At 34.2% G+C, this 21,159-nt stretch overlaps 1 pseudogene; it reads left to right on the top strand.

Annotated features, from left to right (window-relative positions):
• The first annotated feature begins 1,228 nt into the window (after window positions 1–1,228).
• Window positions 1,229–1,342, top strand: LOC139895098 (small nucleolar RNA R71; annotated as a pseudogene).
• Window positions 1,343–21,159: the final 19,817 nt, after the last annotated feature.

Genomic DNA, 21,159 nt, shown 5'->3' with positions numbered 1-21,159 from the left:
GCCTAATAGCATCAAGAAGGGGTAAATTTATTTTAACCTGCTGAAAAGTTTCCCACATATCCTCTTGTTGTGGTCCCTTCTTCCCATAAGGGAATTGGTTCGGGGACTCTAGGGCCTTGGGAAATGGGACGGTTTTTGATTCCGTCTCCACTTTCTCGGTCTCATTAACAGTTGGTTCGGTCAATTTCACCCCCTCCCCATTGTTATCACTTTTACTTACCTCATCCTCATCAAGAACAATAGGAGACTTACTTGACTCCGGTTGCTTTACCTCTGTTTCTCCAACTTTATTATCATACTTTTTCCCGCTTCTCAAGGTACCTACCATATTAACACTATGACCCTTTCCTTGCTCTTTGTGATTTGGATTCAAAACCGTGTAGCTTGGAATGGTTCCCGGTTCCCGATTACCCTTACTTTCCGCAACATTACCTATCTCCTTGGCCAAAGCACCAATCAACTTATTTTGTACCTCTATCATCTTTCGCATTTCGGATATGAACGCATCCATCTTAGCATCCGAGCTAGGTGGTTGGTTGGATGAAGTACTAGTTTGGTTTTGGTTGTGGTTTTGGTTTTGGTTCTGAGGTTGGTAATTGTTTTGGTTTCGGTTGTTAGGGTAAGGATTTTGATAGTTTCGTTGGTAGTTGCCTTGATTCTGAAAATTACCCTGATTTTGGAAGGTGTTTGGTGGCCTAAGTTGGTTCCCATGGCTAGCATTCAGCGCGTTGTTATTACTCCAACTAAAATTCGGATGATTTCTCTAACCTGGATTATATGTGTTAGAGTATGGATCAAACCGCCTTCCCTGAACCTCATTAACTTGCTCTTCCACCATTTGCTGATTTACTGGTGGAATCCCATTTCTGCATCCGTATGCATAATGAGAAGGATCTCCACAAATCTCACACACTTCCTGTACCTGCGAAACATTACAAGCAAGACCCTGGTTTGGGCTGTTATATATTAGCATTTTTAAGTCATCCAACTCTTGCTCTAAATTCCTAGATGAGCTTCCCGAGTTAGAAACATGGTTTACTCGGGAAGTACTAGGTTGCTTACGACTAACTGAAGCTTGGGTCTTTGACCCCTTGCTCAACTGTTCAAAGAAGGTCCACTCTTCCTCACTAGGTCGAGTTAAAAACGCCCCCCACTAGCGGCCAAAAGAAACTGCCTGTTTTGGGAATCTAGACTATCATAGAAAACTTTTACCAATTCCCACTTGGGTATCTCATGATGTGGACACGCCCTAAGTAACTCCTTCAGACGTTCATACGCTTCATGAAATAATTCACCTGGTAACTGTTTAAAGGATTTAATTTGCGTACGCATATCTGAAGTTTTACTTATGGGATAGAATTCCTCTAAAAACCGTTTTTTCATTTCCGCCCAAGTATTAATACTACGGGCGGGCAAGGAGAGAAACCATCTTTTTGCCTTTTCCTTAAGTGAGTAAGGAAATAATCGGAGACGTACCTCATCATCAGTGAAACCGTTTACCTGATTAGTAGCACAAATCTCGTTAAACTCCGTAATGTGTTCGTATGGTTCCTCATTAGCCATACCTCGGTAGGTTGGCAAGATTGAAATAAGTTGAGGTCGGACCTCAAACCGTCGGTTGATTCCTCCTGCCTGTGCAGGATAAACAATGGGTGAATGATCCTCGAAATCACCCGGTTGGTAGTAGGTGTCTACTCCTCTTGGTCGGTCAGCCATATCGTCTCGTTGCTCAAAAACTTCCTCTTCAGTATCGGAATCTGACTTAGGAGAGTTTGGTGGAACAATCGTATGTGACTCTAACTGTGCTTGACTTGATGCTGAAGCCACTGTTGAACCTTTATGGATTCTTGAAGCTTTTCGATTAGCTTTTGCTGATTTCTCGATTTCCGGGTCTAAAGGTTTAAGATTTTTGTCTCCCAACCTCCGAGTTTGCATACACTACCTGAAATGCAACAAAAACAAGAACACCGAGCGTAAAACTGACAAAAATAAGAATAAACAAAACAATATTTTTGGATTTTATATTGGTTTTATGATTTTTATGGTTTTTTGTAGTTTAACAAGAAAGCAGATAAAAAAAGAGCTTGCAAATCAAGCGCACACCTCCCCGGCAGCGGCGCCAAAATTTGATCGATGTCGAAGGGTCAATCAAAAATAGCCTAATTACTCTAACTTAGCTAGGGTAAGCAGGATTCGTTCCACGGGAAGTTATGGTCAACAAGCAAGCAATTTCCAGATTTGGTGGTTTGATTAACTAACTTAACTATATTTAAACTAGTGAATTAACTAAAATGTAACTTTAATAGCTAAAACAATGAATTAAACGAAAGTTGTAAGCAATGGATTAAAAGCCTTTATCCCTTCTCAATCCCAATCTAACATGCATTCAATTCAAACAAGTATTGTGCTCATCATTTGTTGAACAAACCTCATAGACAAGATTTCCTTAGGTTTATCAATTCTAACTATTTTGAGATTGAATCATGCAACCTAAACACTTTGTCTTTGTCCTTAATCTAATTTAACACTAAGTGGATTCAGCACAAAATGTTAAATCACTATAATTCAACTTGCGACAATCACAATCAATAAACTTGCATTGATCAACAAACAATCAATTCATAACATTACAATTCAACAGACTGAAGTTTCATAATATTATAAATCACACAAAACTTGAATGAATAAATACATATATCAATTGTTCATGGAAGGGATAAAGTTAAAGAGACTAGCCAAGCATGGTGGTGGTGAGAATCAATGAAATCCTTGATGTTTGCATGATGCTTTGAACCTTGATCTTGACTTGAATCTTGAAAGAATGGTGATTTGATTGAAGATTTTTGGTGTTTTTAGGTGTTCTCTGCTGCAAAAACTGGTAGGGAAAAGTTACTTTTCGTAACCCTAAAGACCTCCTTAAATAGGAGTTAAGAAATCTTATCCAAAAGCTAATTTTCGTCTTTCCCGGGTTCAGAATTTTTGTACTGGCGTAATTTACGCCGGGCCAGGCGTAAATTACGCCTTTGTATTTCCTGCTGGGCGTATTTTTACGCCTCCAAATGATTTCTGTTCTGAGAACGAGCTGTGTACTGGCGTAATTTACGCCCAGAATGGCGTAAATTACGCCTTTGTTAAGTTTGGTGCTCCTTGTTTTTCTTCCCAAATCACGTACATCTTTCACTTAAACCGCCATTTTGCACCGTCTTTTGCACCAATGCCTTTAATACCTGTAAACATACAAAACCTCATAAAAGTATCTCCTTGTTTACTTGCTTAACGTTAATTTTGCGTAATTAGATGTAATTAATCGTGACAATTAAGGAGCGATCACTACCCGTTAAAAGAAATTTCGTCCCGAAATTTAGTTGTTGCCATTAATCGGTGTTGTTCGTACATAGACGAGGATATTTACGTTTTATTTGGTTTTCACGTTCCCAGGTATGCTCGGGGCCTTGCGTGAATTCCAACGGATAGATTATTGTTATGTTTCAAGAATTAAAATCATACAAACCATAATTTCTACAAGTTCTTCTACGAAGTGCATTTTATTATTAATGCGGAGATCATTCAAAATGATGATGTTATACAAGTCATTACAGTAAATTGGATATATAAAATGTGTTATGAATAATATCGAGCTCATTTAAACCTTGAGCGTTTATGCCACCACGCTAGGGTAGACAAAATAGAGAGGAGTTCATGAAAATCATAGTCGTGAAATTTGATAGTGATTGTCATTCTTTACAACAAGAATGATGAATATGAGTTGAAAATATTGTTTTATCAACATTGGGTAATATGGATAAAACGATTCGATTATAGGAAGAGTATAAATGAAGTTATCTTAAAAGTTTGAAATAAGGAAATATCAGTTTGCCTTAAATTTTGACATAATTAAAGGTGATTTCCAGAATTCAAGGGATTTAAAGGAAATCTTTATAATCTGTATAAGATTTGATTCTCCGGTAATTAAGGAAATTAAAATTGCCTTGATTGTTGTGTCAAGAATTTTACTATAAATTAGCTTCTTCTGTTTCATTATCTTCACCACTTCTATACTTTCTTGCTCGATTCATACTTCCAAAGATTGTGAAAATGCTCCATCCAGTTCTTATCCTGGATATTTTTCTGACTATCGTTTCTATCATTCTTCTTTTTCATTTACCCCCAGAGGAATCTGTTTACTTCTACAATTACCTTGGGGTTATAGTGTTTTTAATTCTCCCGTGTTTTTATGTTGCTATACGCATTGATATACACGGTTTGTAATTTCTGTGTTGTTATCGGGCTTTATATTTTCCCTTATATGTCAGAGCTCTATGCTCTTGTTTTTCCTTCCCGACTTCAAGTCAAGCGAATAATGGTCTAGAATTCGTAGGTATGGAGTTTCGAAAGATCATAATATACAAAGCAGAAGGAAAGGTAATAGCACGATTTGATTTGTCAAATTACTAGAATTACTAAGGATAGAACTATCAAGAATATATGTTCTTGATTTGTTCAAAGGTTAAGTAGAATGTAAAAGTCATGTAACATGGCAAATGATGATTATAAAGTCTATGAATCATCATCTTCCATTAAAAATTTAGCATGACTTACTGTAATATAATCAGGTTGGCCTGACGTCATTATATTATACTAACTCATGCTTCAATTCCCAACACTACCTCAAATCATTCAAAATTTAAACTTGTATGTTATAGAAATATAGAAACTAAAACAGTTTCCTTTATTATGTAACACAGATAGTGCGAAGTGATAAATAATTTCGGACAAGAATAGTTATGAAGGTATCTTCAGAAATATAGAGGATATTTATAACGAAAGATACGATGATATCTTAGAATTTTCTAAGATCCAATGATAATGAGGAAAATTCTTCTGTAAGGATTTAGAATGCGTAAGGAGATCTTTTGTGGTTTTCATCAGAATTCGAATCATCTAGATTCTTTGATTACAGGTTTAGTCCTTGTGATTTGTCCATGGTCTCCTTCATGGTTAGCTCAATCCGTTTTTCAGTTCTAAATCTGAGCTTTTTCAATATGTCATTCTTTATCATCAAACTTTTGGCCATTAAGACCACCTATAGCTTTTGCTGCTTCATCAGCATTCTCAAGGTTAACGAATCTGAATCATTGATTATCAATCCGAGGTGTTTTCAAGAATTTTGAATTTGAAGTGTTTAAGCGTAGGATGTAACCATCAATGCTTCTAATTTTGGTGGTTTGACGTGATAATTCATCACAAAATACGAATGAATATATATATATATATATATATATATATGAATTTATTAATCTTTAGGAAGATAACACCTGCTAAAGTTTTACTTGGATTCTGATATGTCAAAATTAGAATATGTAATTGAATTTGTACGAAAATGGTTGTTCTTTAGTGAACGGATACACATATCTTGTGAACGTAAGTAGTATAGTTACTGATTATTGAATCAGAATTGAAGAATGTACAATGCAACATATTAATGTGAGATATAAATATTTCTCGGGTATTACCTACCCGTTAAAATATTTTCACAATTAACAGTTTGTACAAGAGAACTTTAATTACAATCTTTATGGAGATATACGTTCATATATGAAATGTCCCGTTCTTATTTATTAAAAACGTTCCATATTAATTGATTTCGTTGGGAGGTTTTAACCTCTATATGAGACATTTTTCAAAGACTGCATTCATTTTAAAACAAACCATAACCTTTATTTCATCAATAAAGGTTTAAAAAGCTTTACGTAGATTATCAAATAATGATAATCTAAAATATCCTGTTTACACACGACTATTACATAATGGTTTACAATACAAATATGTTACAACGAAATAAGTTTCTTGAATACAGTTTTTACACAATATCATACAAGCATGGACTCCAAATCTTGTCCTTATTTAAGTATGCGATAGCGGAAGCTCTTAATAATCACCTGAGAATAAACATGCATAAAACGTCAACAAAAAATGTTGGTGAGTTATAGGTTTAACCTATATATATCAAATCGTAACAATAGACCACAAGATTTCATATTTCAATATACATCCCATACATAGAGATAAAAATCATTCATATGGTGAACACCTGGTAACCGACATTAACAAGATGCATATATAAGAATATCCCCATCATTCCGGGACACTCTTCGGATATGATATTAATTTAGAAGTACTAAAGCATCCGGTACTTTGGATGGGGTTTGTTAGACCCAATAGATCTATCTTTAGGATTCACGTCAATTAGGGTGTCTGTTCTCTAATTCTTAGATTACCAGACTTAATAAAAAGGGGCATATTCGATTTCGATAATTCAACCATAGAATGTAGTTTCACGTACTTGTGTCTATTTTGTAAATCATTTTTAAAACCTGCATGTATTCTCATCCCAAAAATATTAGATTTTAATAGTGGGACTATAACTCACTTTCACAGATTTTTACTTCGTCGGGAAGTAAGACTTGGCCACTGGTCGATTCATGAACCTATAACAAATATATACATATATATCAAATTATGTTCAAAATATATTTACAACACTTTTAATACATTTTGATGTTTTAAGTTTATTAAGTCAGCTGTCCTCGTTAGTAACCTACAACTAGTTGTCCACAGTTAGATGTACAGAAATAAATCGATATATATTATCTTGAATCAATCCACGACCCAGTGTATACACGTCTCAGGCTAGATCACAACTCAAAGTATATATATTTTTGGAATCAACCTCAACCCTGTATAGCTAACTCCAACATTACTGCATATAGAGTGTCTATGGTTGTTCCAAATAATATATATAGATGCGTCGATATGATATGTCAAAAAATTTGCATACGTGTCTATGCTATCCCAAGATTACATAATATATTAGAATACATGTAAAATACAATATAAGTTAGCTAGGATATGATTTGTATAGAATTGTTAATATTTCCCGTAGCTACAAAAATAAAAAATATCCAATTTTGTTTTACCCATAACTTCTTCATTTTAAATCCGTTTTGAGTGAATCAAATTGATATGGTTTCATATTGAACTCTATTTTATGAATCTAAATATAAAAAGTATAGCTTTATAGTCATAAATATAAGTTACAAGTCATTTTTGTAAGAGGTAGTTATTTCAGTCGAAAAAATGACGTCTTGATGACCATTTTGAAAAACATACTTCCACTTTGAGTTTAACCATGATTTTTGGATATAGTTTCATGTTCATAAGAAAAATCATTTTCCCAGAAGAACAACTTTTAAATCAAAGTTTATCATAGTTTTTAATTATCAAACCCAAAACAGCCCGCGGTGTTACTACGACGGCGTATGTCCAGTTTTACGGTGTTTTTCGTGTTTCCAGGTTTTAAATCATTAAGTTAGCATATAATATAGATATAGAACATGTGTTTAGTTGATTTTAAAAGTCAAGTTAGAAGGATTAACTTTTGTTTGCGAACAAGTTTAGAATTAACTAAACTATGTTCTAGTGATTTCAAGTTTAAACCTTCGAATAAGATAGCTTTATATGTATGAATTGAATGATGTTATGAACATCATTACTACCTCAAGTTTTGTGGATAAACCTACTAGAAAAGAGACAAATGGTTCTAGCTTCAAAGGATCTTGGATGGCTTGAAAGTTTTTGAAGTAGAATCATGACACGAAAACAAGTTCAAGTAAGATTTCCACTCGAAATAAGATTGTTATAGTTATAGAAATTGAATCAAAGTTTGAATATGAGTATTACCTTATATTAGAAAGATATCTTACTGTAAATACGAAAGATTTCTTGAGGTTGGATGATCACTCTACAAGATTGGAAGTAAGCTAGCAAACTTGGAAGTATTCTTGATTTTATGAAACTAGAACTTGTAGAATTTATGAAGAACACTTAGAACTTGAAGATAGAACTTGAGAGAGATCAATTAGATGAAGAAAATTGAAGAATGAAAGTGTTTGTAGGTGTTTTTGGTCGTTGGTGTATGGATTAGATATAAAGGATATGTAATTTTGTTTTCATGTAAATAAGTCATGAATGATTACTCATATTTTTGTAATTTTATGAGATATTTCATGCTAGTTACCAAATGATGATTCCCACATGTGTTAGGTGACTCACATGGGCTGCTAAGAGCTGATCATTGGAGTGTATATACCAATAATACATACATCTAAAAGCTGTGTATTGTACGAGTATGAATACGGGTGCATACGAGTAGAATTATTGATGAAACTGAACGAGGATGTAATTGTAAGCATTTTTGTTAAGTAGAAGTATTTTGATAAGTGTCTTGAAGTCTTTCAAAAGTGTATGAATACATATTATAACACTACATGTATATACATTTTAACTGAGTCGTTAAGTCATCGTTAGTCGTTACATGTAAGTGTTGTTTTGAAACCTTTAGGTTAACTATCTTGTTAAATGTTTTTAACCCAATGTTTATAATATCAAATGAGATTTTAAATTATTATATTATCTTGATATTATTATGTACAAATATCTCTTAATATGATATGTATACATTAAATGTCGTTACAACGATAATCGTTACATATATGTCTCGTTTCAAAATCATTAAGTTAGTAGTCTTGTTTTTACATATGTAGTTCATTGTTAATATACTTAATGATATGTTTACTTATCATAATATCATGTTAACTATATATATAACCATATATATGTCATCATATAGTTTTTACAAGTTTTAACTTTCGTGAATCACCGGTCAACTTGGGTGGTCAATTGTCTATATGAAACCTATTTAAATTAATCAAGTCTTAACAAGTTTGATTACTTAACATGTTGGAAAAACTTAATCATGTAAATATCAATCTTAATTAATATATATAAACATGGAAAAGTTCGGGTCACTACAGTACCTACCCGTTAAATAAATTTCGTCCCGAAATTTTAAGCTGTTGAAGGTGTTGACGAATCTTCTGGAAATAGATGCGGGTATTTCTTCTTCATCTGATCTTTACGCTCCCAGCTGAACTCAGGTCCTCTACGAGCATTCCATCAAACCTTAACAATCGGTATTTTGTTTTGCTTAAGTCTCTTAACCTCACGATCCATTATTTCGACGGGTTCTTCAATGAATTGAAGTTTTTCATTGATTTGGATTTCGTCCAACAGAATAGTGAGATCTTCTTTAGTAAAACATTTTTTTCAAATTCGAGACATGGAAAGTGTTATGTACACCCGCGAGTTGTTGAGGTAGCTCTAGTTGGTAAGCTACTGGTCCGACACGATCTATAATCTTGAATGGTCCAATGTACCTTGGATTTAGTTTCCCCCGTTTATCAAATCAAACAACGCCTTTCCAAGGTGAAACCTTAAGCATGACCATTTCTCCAATTTCAAACTCTATATCTTTTCTTTTACTGTCCGCGTAGCTCTTTTGTCGACTCTGGGCGGTTTTCAATCGTTGTTGAATTTGGATGATCTTCTCGGTAGTTTCTTGTATTATCTCCGGACCCGTAATCTGTCTATCCCCCATTCACTCTAACAAATTGGAGACCTGCACTTTCTACCATAAAGTGCTTCAAACGGCGCCATCTCAATGCTTGAATGGTAGCTGTTGTTGTAGGAAAATTCTGCTAACGGTAGATGTCGATCCCAACTATTTCCGAAATCAATAACACATTCTCGTAGCATGTTTTCAAGCATTTGTATTGCCCTTTCGCTCTACCCATCAGTTTGTGGATGATAGGCAGTACTCATGTCTAGACGAGTTCCTAATGCTTACTGTAATGTCTGCCAGAATCTTGAAATAAATCTGCCATCCCTATCAGAGATAATAGAGATTGGTATTCCATGTCCGGAGATGACTTCCTTCAAATACAGTCGTGCTAACTTCTCCATCTTGTCATCTTCTCTTATTGGTAGGAAGTGTGCTGATTTGGTGAGACGATCAACTATTACCCAAATAGTATGAAAACCACTTGCAGTCCTTGGCAATTTAGTGATGAAATCCATGGTAATGTTTTTCCATTTCCATTCCGAGATTTCGGGTTGTTGAAGTAGACCTGATGGTTTCTGATGCTCAGCTTTGACCTTAGAACACGTCAAACATTCTCCTACGTATTTTGCAACATCGGCTTTCATACCCGGCCACCAAAAATGTTTCTTGAGATCCTTGTACATCTTCCCCGTTCCAAGATGTATTGAGTATCTAGTTTTATGAGCTTCTCTAAGTACCATTTCTCTCATATCTCCAAATTTTGGTACCCAAATCCTTTCAGCCCTATACCGGGTTCCGTCTTCCCGAATATTAAGATGCTTCTCCAATCCTTTGGGTATTTCATCCTTTAAATTTCCCTCTTTTAAAACTCCTTGTTGTGCCTCCTTTATTTGAGTAGTAAGGTTATTGTGAATCATTATATTCATAGATTTTACTCGAATGGGTTCTCTGTCCTTCCTGCTCAAGGCGTGGGCTACCACATTTGTCTTCCCCGGGTGTTAATGAATCTCAAAGTCGTAATCATTCAACAATTCAATCCACCTACGCTGCCTCATATTCAGTTGTTTCTGATTAAATATGTGTTGAAGACTTTTGTGGTCGGTATATATAATACTTTTGACCCCATATAAGTAGTGCCTCCAAGTCTTTAATGCAAAAACTACCGCGCCTAATTCCAAATCATGCGTCGTATAATTTTGTTCGTGAATCTTCAATTGTCTAGACGCATAAGCAATCACCTTCATTCGTTGCATTAATACACAACCGAGACCTTGCTTTGATGCGTCACAATAAATCACAAAATCATCATTCCCTTCAGGCAATGACAATATAGGTGCCGTAGTTAGCTTTTTCTTCAATAACTGAAACGCTTTCTCTTGTTCATCCTTCCATTCAAATTTCTTCCCTTTATGCGTTAATGCAGTTAAGGATTTTGCTATTCTGGAAAAGTCTTGGATGAACCTTCTGTAGTAACCAGCTAGTCCTAAAAACTGGCGTATGTGTTTCAGAGTTTTCGGGGTTTCTCACTTTTCAACAGTTTCAATCTTTGCTGGATCCACCTTAATACCTTCTTTGTTCACTATGTGACCGAGGAATTGAACTTCTTCCAACCAAAATGCACACTTTGAAAACTTAGCGTACAATTCTTCCTTCCTCAATACTTCTAACACCTTTCTCAAATGTTCACCGTGTTCTTGGTCATTCTTTGAGTAAATAAGTATGTCATCAATGAAAACAATGACAAACTTGTCAAGGTATGGTCCACACACTCGGTTCATAAGGTCCATGAACACAGCTGGTGCATTAGTTAAACCAAATGGCATGACCATAAACTCGTAATGAACGTAACGTGTTCTGAAAGCAGTCTTTGGAATATCATCTTCTTTCACCCGCATTTGATGATACCCGAAACGTAAGTCAATCTTTGAATAAACAGACGAGCCTTGTAGTTGATCAAATAAGTCGTCGATTCTCGGTAGTGGGTAGCGGTTCTTGATGGTAAGTTTGTTCAACTCTCGGTAGTCGATACATAACCTGAATGTACCATCTTTCTTCTTGACAAACAAAATAGGAGCTCCCCACGGTGATGTGCTTGGTCGAATGAAACCACGCTCTAAAAGTTCTTGTAATTGGCTTTGCAGTTCTTTCATCTCGCTGGGTGCGAGTCTATAAGGAGCACGAGCTATTGGTGCAGCTCCTGGTACAAGATCTATTTGAAATTCAACGGATCGATGTGGGGGTAATCCCGGTAATTCTTTCATAAATACATCGGGAAATTCTTTTGCGACGGGAACATCATTGATGCTCTTTTCTTCATTTTGTACTTTCTGGACGTGTGCTAGAACAGCATAGCAACCTTTTCTTATTAGTTTTTGTGCCTTCAAATTACTAATAAGATGTAGCTTCGTGTTGCCCTTTTCGCCGTACACCATTAAGGGTTTTCCTTTTTCTCGTATAATATGAATTGCATTTTTGTAACAAACGATCTCTGCTTTCACTTCTTTCAACCAGTCCATACCGATTATCACATCAAAACTCCCTAACTCTACTGGTATCAAATCAATCTTAAATGTTTCGTTAACCAGTTTAATTTCTCGATTTCGACATATATTATCTGCTGAAATTAATTTACCATTTGCTAATTCGAGTAAACATTTACTATCCAAAGGTGTCAATGGACAACTTAATTTAGCACAAAAATCTCTACTCATATAGCTTCTATCCGCACCCGAATCAAATAAAACGTAAGCAGACTTATTGTCAATAAGAAACGTACCCGTAACAAGCTCCGGGTCTTCCTGTGCCTTCGCCGCATTAATATTGAAAACTCTTTCGCGGCCTTGTCCATTCGTGTTCTCCTGGTTCGGGCAATTTCTAATAATGTAGCCCGGTTTTCCACATTTATAACAAACTACATTGGCATAACTTGCTCCGACACTACTTGCTCCGCCATTACTTGCTCCGCCATTACTCGTTCCGACACCATTTGTTCCTTTTGTTCTGTTAACCCCTGGTCCGTAGACCTCACAATTCACCGCGCTATGACCATTTCTTTTACACTTGTTGCAAAATTTGGTGCAGAACCCCGAGTGATACTTTTCACACCTTTGGCATAGCTGCTTCTGATTGTTGTTGTTGTTGTTGTTGCGGTTATTATTGTTGTTGGGATGATTGTTGTAGTTGATGTTGTTGTTTTTCCATTTAAAAGGACCCGTTCATATACATTATAAACGATTCACAATAGTTGATTACATCGCGAGGTATTTGACCTCTATATGATACGTTTTACAAACATTGCATTCGTTTTTAAAAGACAAACTTTCTTTACATCAAAAATTGACGGTATGCACACCATTTCATAATATATCCAACTATAATTGACTTAATAATAATCTTGATGAACTCAATGACTCGAATGCATCGTCTTTCAAAATATGCCATGAATGACTCCAAGTAATATCCTTAAAGTGAGCTAATGCACAGCGGAATATTTCTTTAATACCTGAGAATAAACATGCTTTAAAGTGTCAACCAAAAGGTTGGTGAGTTCATAGGTTTATCATAACAATCATTTCAATATATTAATAGATCACAAGATTTCCATTTATAAATATATGTACACTCGCAAGTGTATAAAAGTATTCTATAAGTTGTAGGCACCCGGTAACAAGCCTTAACGTTCATGTTTTACCCTCTGAAGTACACCAGATCAGGTGTGTTTAAAATAACCTCGAAGTACTAAAGCATCCCATAGTCAGGATGGGGTTTGTCAGGCCCAATAGATCTATCTTTAGGATTCGCGCCTACCGTACATAGACAAGTAGTTTAATGTTACCAAGCTAAGGGTATATTTCTGGTTTAAACCCACGTAGAATTAGTTTTAGTACTTGTGCCTATTTCGTAAAACATTTATAAAAACAGCGCATGTATTCTCAGTCCCAAAAATATATATAAAAGGGAGCAAATGAAACTCACTTTTGCCTTGAAGGTATTTAATTCGACCTGGTCTCCGATAGATATCACGAACCTAACCATATATATAATATATCAACATATTTTCTTTTTTAAGTAATCGTTACATATATATATACTATTAATACTTTTAATATTTTCTTAGTCCGTAGTTAGCAGTCCGATGTTAGTGGTCTACAATTAGTTGCTTAAATAAAATAAATAAAGACCCCATCGTATTCGTATTGATCAGAATTAATCTCGACCCATGGTACCATGTTGTCAAATGACGTGTTGCGTACATAAAGTACCGTGTTGTCAAATGACGTGTTGCGTACAATCATGAGGTCTTATGATTAATCTTCTCGTGTTGTTTACGGGTGGTCCTGAAATATATAAAATCAAATCATAAGTAATTATATATAAAATATCATATTAATTAGAAAAGATATGATTAATTTACTTTTTCTCCAAATATTTTCGTAGCTAAACTAGCTTCGGATACTCAATCTTGTTTTAGTCGTAGTTTCTTCATTACAACTCCGTTTTTGTTGGTTCAACTTGCCACTTCCTTGGATCGAGTCAAATTTTAAGAATATGAACTGAAAATACCTTAGTTTGTATTAGAAATCATAGGTTATAGGTCAAACTTTGGTGAAACTTATGAAAGTGATCATTTTCCATCATAAAAACAACATTTAATGATCATTTTTCTAAAAATACTTACACTTTGAGTTAAACCATGAAATTTTTATGTGTTAACATATTCATAAGAAATATCATTTTTCCAGAACATAAACTTCCAATTCAAAGTTCAAGATGGTTTTTAATTATCCAACCCAAAACAGCCCCCGGTTGCACTCCGACGACGTAGATTCAGTTTTTAAGATGTTCTTTGTAAAACCAAGTTATATCTTGTTAGGTTAGCATATCATTATGATATATTATAGGTCTTGAAGTGTTTTAAAAGTCAAGTTAGAAGGATCTATTTAGTTTGCGAACAAGTTTGAAATCATTCAAACTATGTTCTTGTTGTTAAAATTTTATACCACAAAATAAGATAGCTATATGAATATGAATTGAATAAGATTATGAACAAGGTTACTACCTCAAGTTACTTGGACAAAGTTACTGCAAAAGATAAGAAATAATCTTGGAATCAAAGAGTGGTGGAGTTAGATCAAAAGGTTGGAAGTAAACTTCTTCAAATGGGTGGTTATTTTGATATGTTCTTGAAAGAGTTTTCTTATGGTGTTTAAGGCTTGTAATTGAAGCTAAATGATGGGAAAAATGCTTGGAGATGATCAAGTATGAAGTTAGGAGTATTTTGAGAGAGAAATGAGGGTGTAGGTATGAGAAAATGGAGTGAAGAAATGGTGTTCATTTATAAAAAACGTTTTTAGTTTATAAAGAAAGAAAAGGATACCTAATTTTGTTTTCTTACTAATAATTCATACTACTTGACAAATCCTAGTTACCTCATATCTAGGGCAGTAATAATGTTGATTAGGATGTTGATTTGATGTGTATATACCAATAGTAAATACGTATAGAAGCTGGGTATGATATGGGTACATATACCCTAGATATACGTATAGAAATCTTGAGGAAACGGAACGAGAATTCAAATATAGCTATCTTTTGTGAATATACTTATATTGTTTTATGTATTTAAGTCCTTAAAAAGTGATTAAATACTTTATATATACGATACGTGTATAAGCATTATATATTATAAGTATATATATCAAAGAATGTTACGTATAGTTATCGTTTTGAAAACTTAAGTTAGTAGTTTCAAAATATACTTATAACTCATTGTCATTAGTACACAATGAGATGTTAAACCATCCTTAGATCATGTTAAATATATATAAATACATATATATACACAAACATATAATTATCGTATGTTATATAGTTCGTGATATCATCGGTCATATTGGACGGTCAAACATTGTGTAAAACTCTTTTCAAAAACACAAGTCTCAACAATTTGGATTGCTTATCATGTTGGTAAGGTTTAATTTATGTAAATATTAATCTCATAGGTATAAAATGATCAGAAAAATCCGGGTCGTTACAGTATCTACCCGTTAAATAAATTTCGTCCCGAAATTTGATCGAGATCGTCATGGCTAACCATAAAAATGTTTTCATGATGAATATGAGTTGATAAATAGAGTTTTATAATCATTGAGTAATATAGATAAAACAATTTGATTACGCGAAGAGTATAAGTGAAGCTATCACAAAAGAGTGAAATGAATAAATGCCGATTCTTTTTAACCAGTGACGTAGTCACGGTTGATTTTCAGATTTAGAGGAAATCTTCGTCATAAGATTTGGGTTCTTCGATAATTAAGGAAATTAGAATCCTCTTTGGTTAAATGCGATGATCTGTCCTGATTGTTCTTTCTGGTACTTCACTATAAATCCACCATCTTCGTTTCCTTACAACTCACACCTTCTATTTTTTCTCACTCAACTCATATTTTGAAGTATTTGTCAATATGCTCCATCCAGTGCTGATTCTTGATATACTCCTCACTTTCATATCTGTCGTTCTTCTTTTTCATCTGCCGCCGGAAGAATCTATTTACTTCTACTATACTCTTGGTTTTATAGTGTTTTTAGTTCTCCTGTGTCTTTATATTGCTATATGCATCGATATATATGGTTTATAATTTTTGGGTTGTCATTGGGCTTTATATCTTCCCTTATATTTCCAAGTCCCTGCTTCTGTCTTCTATAATCATTGTCATCTACAGTTAATGCTCCATTCTATTTGCTGCGATTTATACTCCCATTTCTATTTCAGAGCTTCATTCTTTCATTTCCTCTTCTTGCGATTAAGCACCGTATATAATGGTCCAGATTTCGTAGATATGAATTTCGGAATGAACATAGTTAATGTTCTAAGAGTAAAATTGAAATGGCACGATCTTGATTTGTCAAATTACCAAAATTCAAGAGAAAAGATAGAATTATCAGAAAGAATATGTTCTCGATATGTTTGGAGATTAGATAGAATGTAAGAGTCGTGTAACATGGCACATGATGACGTTATAATCTGTGAATCATCACGTTTCATTAGAAACTCAGCATGACTTACTGTAATATAATCACATTGATCAAGTGTCATTATATTATACTAACTCATGCTTCAGTTCCCAACACTACTTCAAAAACATTCATAATTTAAATTCGAATTTTTCAGAATTTAGAAACTAATACAGTTTCCTTTATAATGTATCACTGATATCGCGAAGAGATAAAAGATTTCAGTTAAGAATAGTTATGAAAATATCTTCAAAAATATGGAGGATATTTATAATGAAAGATATGATGATATCTTAGAATATTTAAGATAAGAGGATGATGAAGAATATTATCCACAAGGGTTTAGAGTCTGGAGCAAGGTATTTGATAATGACGATACTGAATCATTTGGATTCTTTGAAGGAAGGTTTAGTCTTTGTGATTTGTCCACAGCCTCCTTCATACTTTGCTCAATCCGTTTTCCAGTTCTAAACCTTCTCTTTTTCTGAGTTTTGCCAACACACTATTTTTTATCATCAAACTTTTTACTGTTAAGATCGTTGACAGTTTCTGCTGCTTCATCAGCATTTTTTTAAAATTTTGAGAACTAGTTCATAGTTTAGGCGTTTTTCAGAAACTTCACATTCGAAGTATGTAAGTCTTGGAGGTAGACGTTATATGTATATATAACTGTTAATGTAGACATGCTGCAAGATTTCAAAATACTAATTACTGATTCTCAATAATTGGTATGGTAATTCTTGTTACAAAGTTCGGATGAGTATATGATAGGGTTCTAATGAATATATCGATTTTTCTGAAAATCAAAGATCGGTGAAATTGTTGGTAAGTTTATTGCTAATGTGGTGGGACATAAACGGTTCTCCGGTAACGATGGCAGAAGGGCATCGTATATATCGAGATTATAATAAGACTGTTTTAATTGAAAAGTCGAAGTTGACTTGTGGAGCTGTGACACAACTGTCTGCTTTGGTAAGGAATTGAAAGGTCATTTTTTTGCTAAATAAATGCTAAAGAGTCTGACACGGATACGTGTTAAACTATGACTTTAGTTTCGAGAGTTTTTCAGGTGTATACTGTGGGTAACATGTGGTTGGATCATCATCTCGATTGTTCATTATTTGAAGCGTCTTCAGGAATTTCGAAGGGTTTGGACACAGATTGTAATCGTTAATATACCTATGATGTTCTAACACAGTTTTGAAGTCAAAGTATAGCTTTGCAAGATGTAAGGATTTAAGAGTGATGATTTTTGGTTATATCTCGAATTAAATTTTGCGATTTCAAAATTAGAATATGTAATTGAATTTGAATGAGTATGGTTATTTTGATTTCTATAAAAGAATGTATATTGTTATGACAATAGTGAGTATAGTTGATGATTGCTGAATCAGATTCGAAAAATGTAACATATTAATTGTGAATTTTATATATCTCTTGACTATTACCTACCCGTTAAAAAAAATTTCACAATTAATATTTTGTACAAAAGAAATTTATTACAGTCTTTATGAAAATATACATGTGTATATTTTCTTCAGATGTAATATAGATTTGATGAATTAATACTAAATTAAGTTCATTTGATCTTAGGCTGGAGTTAGAAATGAATAATCTCTAACATTAGAGATTACATAATCTTCACAGAGTATTTCACTACTGTGATCAATACTTCATTATACGCGTTGTTGATTAGTAATGATGTCCACGGTGATTCTTGAACTGACGGAGCTTGTGATGTTATAGGTGCTGCTAATTCTGACAATGCTGACGGCAGTGACTATGCTGGTGATGCTAATGGTACTGCTGATGCTGTTGGTAAAACGAGTAAATCACGCACCATTCTTGTCAGGGTTTCTACTCTTCCTCCTATCATATTGGTTCACTCATCTGATTTATGGTTAGGGCTAGAGTAGATAATTTCTAAGACTTTAGAGACTACATAATCGTCGCATAATGTTTCTTCAATGAAATTATGAATCAATACTTCATCGTTTGTTGTTGTTGGTATTCTTTGGTATCTACAGAGCGTATGACATTGGTGCTCATGGGACAGATTGTAAAGTTGAGGTTTATGACGCAGTTGTGGTTGGGGGTGGTAATGGTACTATTGGCGTTAATGATGGTGGTACTGGTTATGCTGCGGGTGCTGCTGCTGGTGTTTGTAACCTCTGCAACATATTCTCCAAAGCCACTACCCGAGCGCGAAGCTCGTTGACTTCTTCTATTACACCGGGGTGATTGTCGGTTCGGACGAGCGGATAAATAAGATCTAGAATTTGGTGTAGTATATAATCGTGACGAGATACTGTGGAAATGAGAGAGAAAATGGTGTTTTGGACAGGTTCGCCAGTAAGTGCTTCAGGTTCTTCGCCAAGAGGGCAATGTGGTGGATGGAAAGGATCGCCTTCTTCTTGTCTCCAATGATTAAGGAGGCTACGAACCCATCCCCAATTCATCCAGAATAGATGATGGCTGATTGGTTGATCCATTCCAGTCACACTGCTTTCGGAGCTTGAGTGGGATTCTATTTCGGAATCCGAGAGACTTGAACTAATGACGAATTCCATTTCGTACGATTTAATAAAAGATTTTTCGATATGAAATGATTTTTCCGGCTATCGGGTGGTATTCTAATTACATAGAATATCTATATATATATAACAAAATATTTCGTAGATTACGGAGGAATTTACGGAATATGCCAGGCAAAGTTTACTGTAACAGATACGCTAAGATATGAATTAGCAGATACGCTAAGATATGAATTTTATCTATACACTATTCATGCAATCAATGCAGTAAGATGTGTCTAGACTAAGAATGATAAGCAAATGATTCCCTAAGAATGATAAGCAGGAAATTTTTGACACGAAATTATAAGCAAAACTTTTGACATGCAGACACGGTCGAAGTCCAGACTCACTAATGCATCCTAACGACTATCAGTTAGACACTCTAATGCAGACCCGGTTCGCTAAGACCACCTCTCTGATACCAACTGAAAGGACCCGTTCATATACATTATAAACGATTCACAATAGTTGATTACATCGCGAGGTATTTGACCTCTATATGATACGTTTTACAAACATTGCATTCGTTTTTAAAAGACAAACTTTCTTTACATCAAAAATTGACGGTATGCACACCATTTCATAATATATCCAACTATAATTGACTTAATAATAATCTTGATGAAATCAATGACTCGAATGCATCGTCTTTCAAAATATGCCATGAATGACTCCAAGTAATATCCTTAAAGTGAGCTAATGCACAGCGGAATATTTCTTTAATACCTGAGAATAAACATGCTTTAAAGTGTCAACCAAAAGGTTGGTGAGTTCATAGGTTTATCATAACAATCATTTCAATATATTAATAGATCACAAGATTTCCATTTATAAATATATGTACACTCGCAAGTGTATAAAAGTATTCTATAAGTTGTAGGCACCCGGTAACAAGCCTTAACGTTCATGTTTTACCCTCTGAAGTACACCAGATCAGGTGTGTTTAAAATAACCTCGAAGTACTAAAGCATCCCATAGTCAGGATGGGGTTTGTCAGGCCCAATAGATCTATCTTTAGGATTCGCGCCTACCGTACATAGACAAGTAGTTTAATGTTACCAAGCTAAGGGTATATTTCTGGTTTAAACCCACGTAGAATTAGTTTTAGTACTTGTGCCTATTTCGTAAAACATTTATAAAAACAGCGCATGTATTCTCAGTCCCAAAAATATATATAAAAGGGAGCAAATGAAACTCACTTTTGCCTTGAAGGTATTTAATTCGACCTGGTCTCCGATAGATATCACGAACCTAACCATATATATAATATATCAACATATTTTCTTTTTTAAGTAATCGTTACATATATATATACTATTAATACTTTTAATATTTTCTTAGTCCGTAGTTAGCAGTCCGATGTTAGTGGTCTACAATTAGTTGCTTAAATAAAATAAATAAAGACCCCATCGTATTCGTATTGATCAGAATTAATCTCGACCCATGGTACCATGTTGTCAAATGACGTGTTGCGTACATAAAGTACCGTGTTGTCAAATGACGTGTTGCGTACAATCATGAGGTCTTATGATTAATCTTCTTGTGTTGTTTACGGGTGGTCCTGAAATATATAAAATCAAATCATAAGTAATTATATATAAAATATCATATTAATTAGAAAAGATATGATTAATTTACTTTTTCTCCAAATATTTTCGTAGCTAAACTAGCTTCGGATACTCAATCTTGTTTTAGTCGTAGTTTCTTCATTACAACTCCGTTTTTGTTGGTTCAACTTGCCACTTCCTTGGATCGAGTCAAATTTTAAGAATATGAACTGAAAATAAATTAGTTTGTATTCGAAATCATAGGTTATAGGTCAAACTTTGGTGAAACTTATGAAAGTGATCATTTTTCATCATAAAAACAACATTTAATGATCATTTTTCTAAAAATACTTACACTTTGAGTTAAACCATGAAATTTTTATGTGTTAACATATTCATAAGAAATATCATTTTTCCAGAACATAAACTTCCAATTCAAAGTTCAAGATGGTTTTTAATTATCCAACCCAAAACAGCCCCCGGTTGCACTCCGACGACGTAGATTCAGTTTTTAAGATGTTCTTTGTAAAACCAAGTTATATCTTGTTAGGTTAGCATATCA

Source organism: Rutidosis leptorrhynchoides, chromosome 2 (genome assembly GCF_046630445.1).
Source record: "Rutidosis leptorrhynchoides isolate AG116_Rl617_1_P2 chromosome 2, CSIRO_AGI_Rlap_v1, whole genome shotgun sequence".
In the NCBI taxonomy this organism is placed as follows: domain Eukaryota; kingdom Viridiplantae; phylum Streptophyta; class Magnoliopsida; order Asterales; family Asteraceae; genus Rutidosis; species Rutidosis leptorrhynchoides.
Note: the sequence above shows the minus strand (reverse complement) of the source record. Positions and strands in the feature narration are given on the sequence as shown.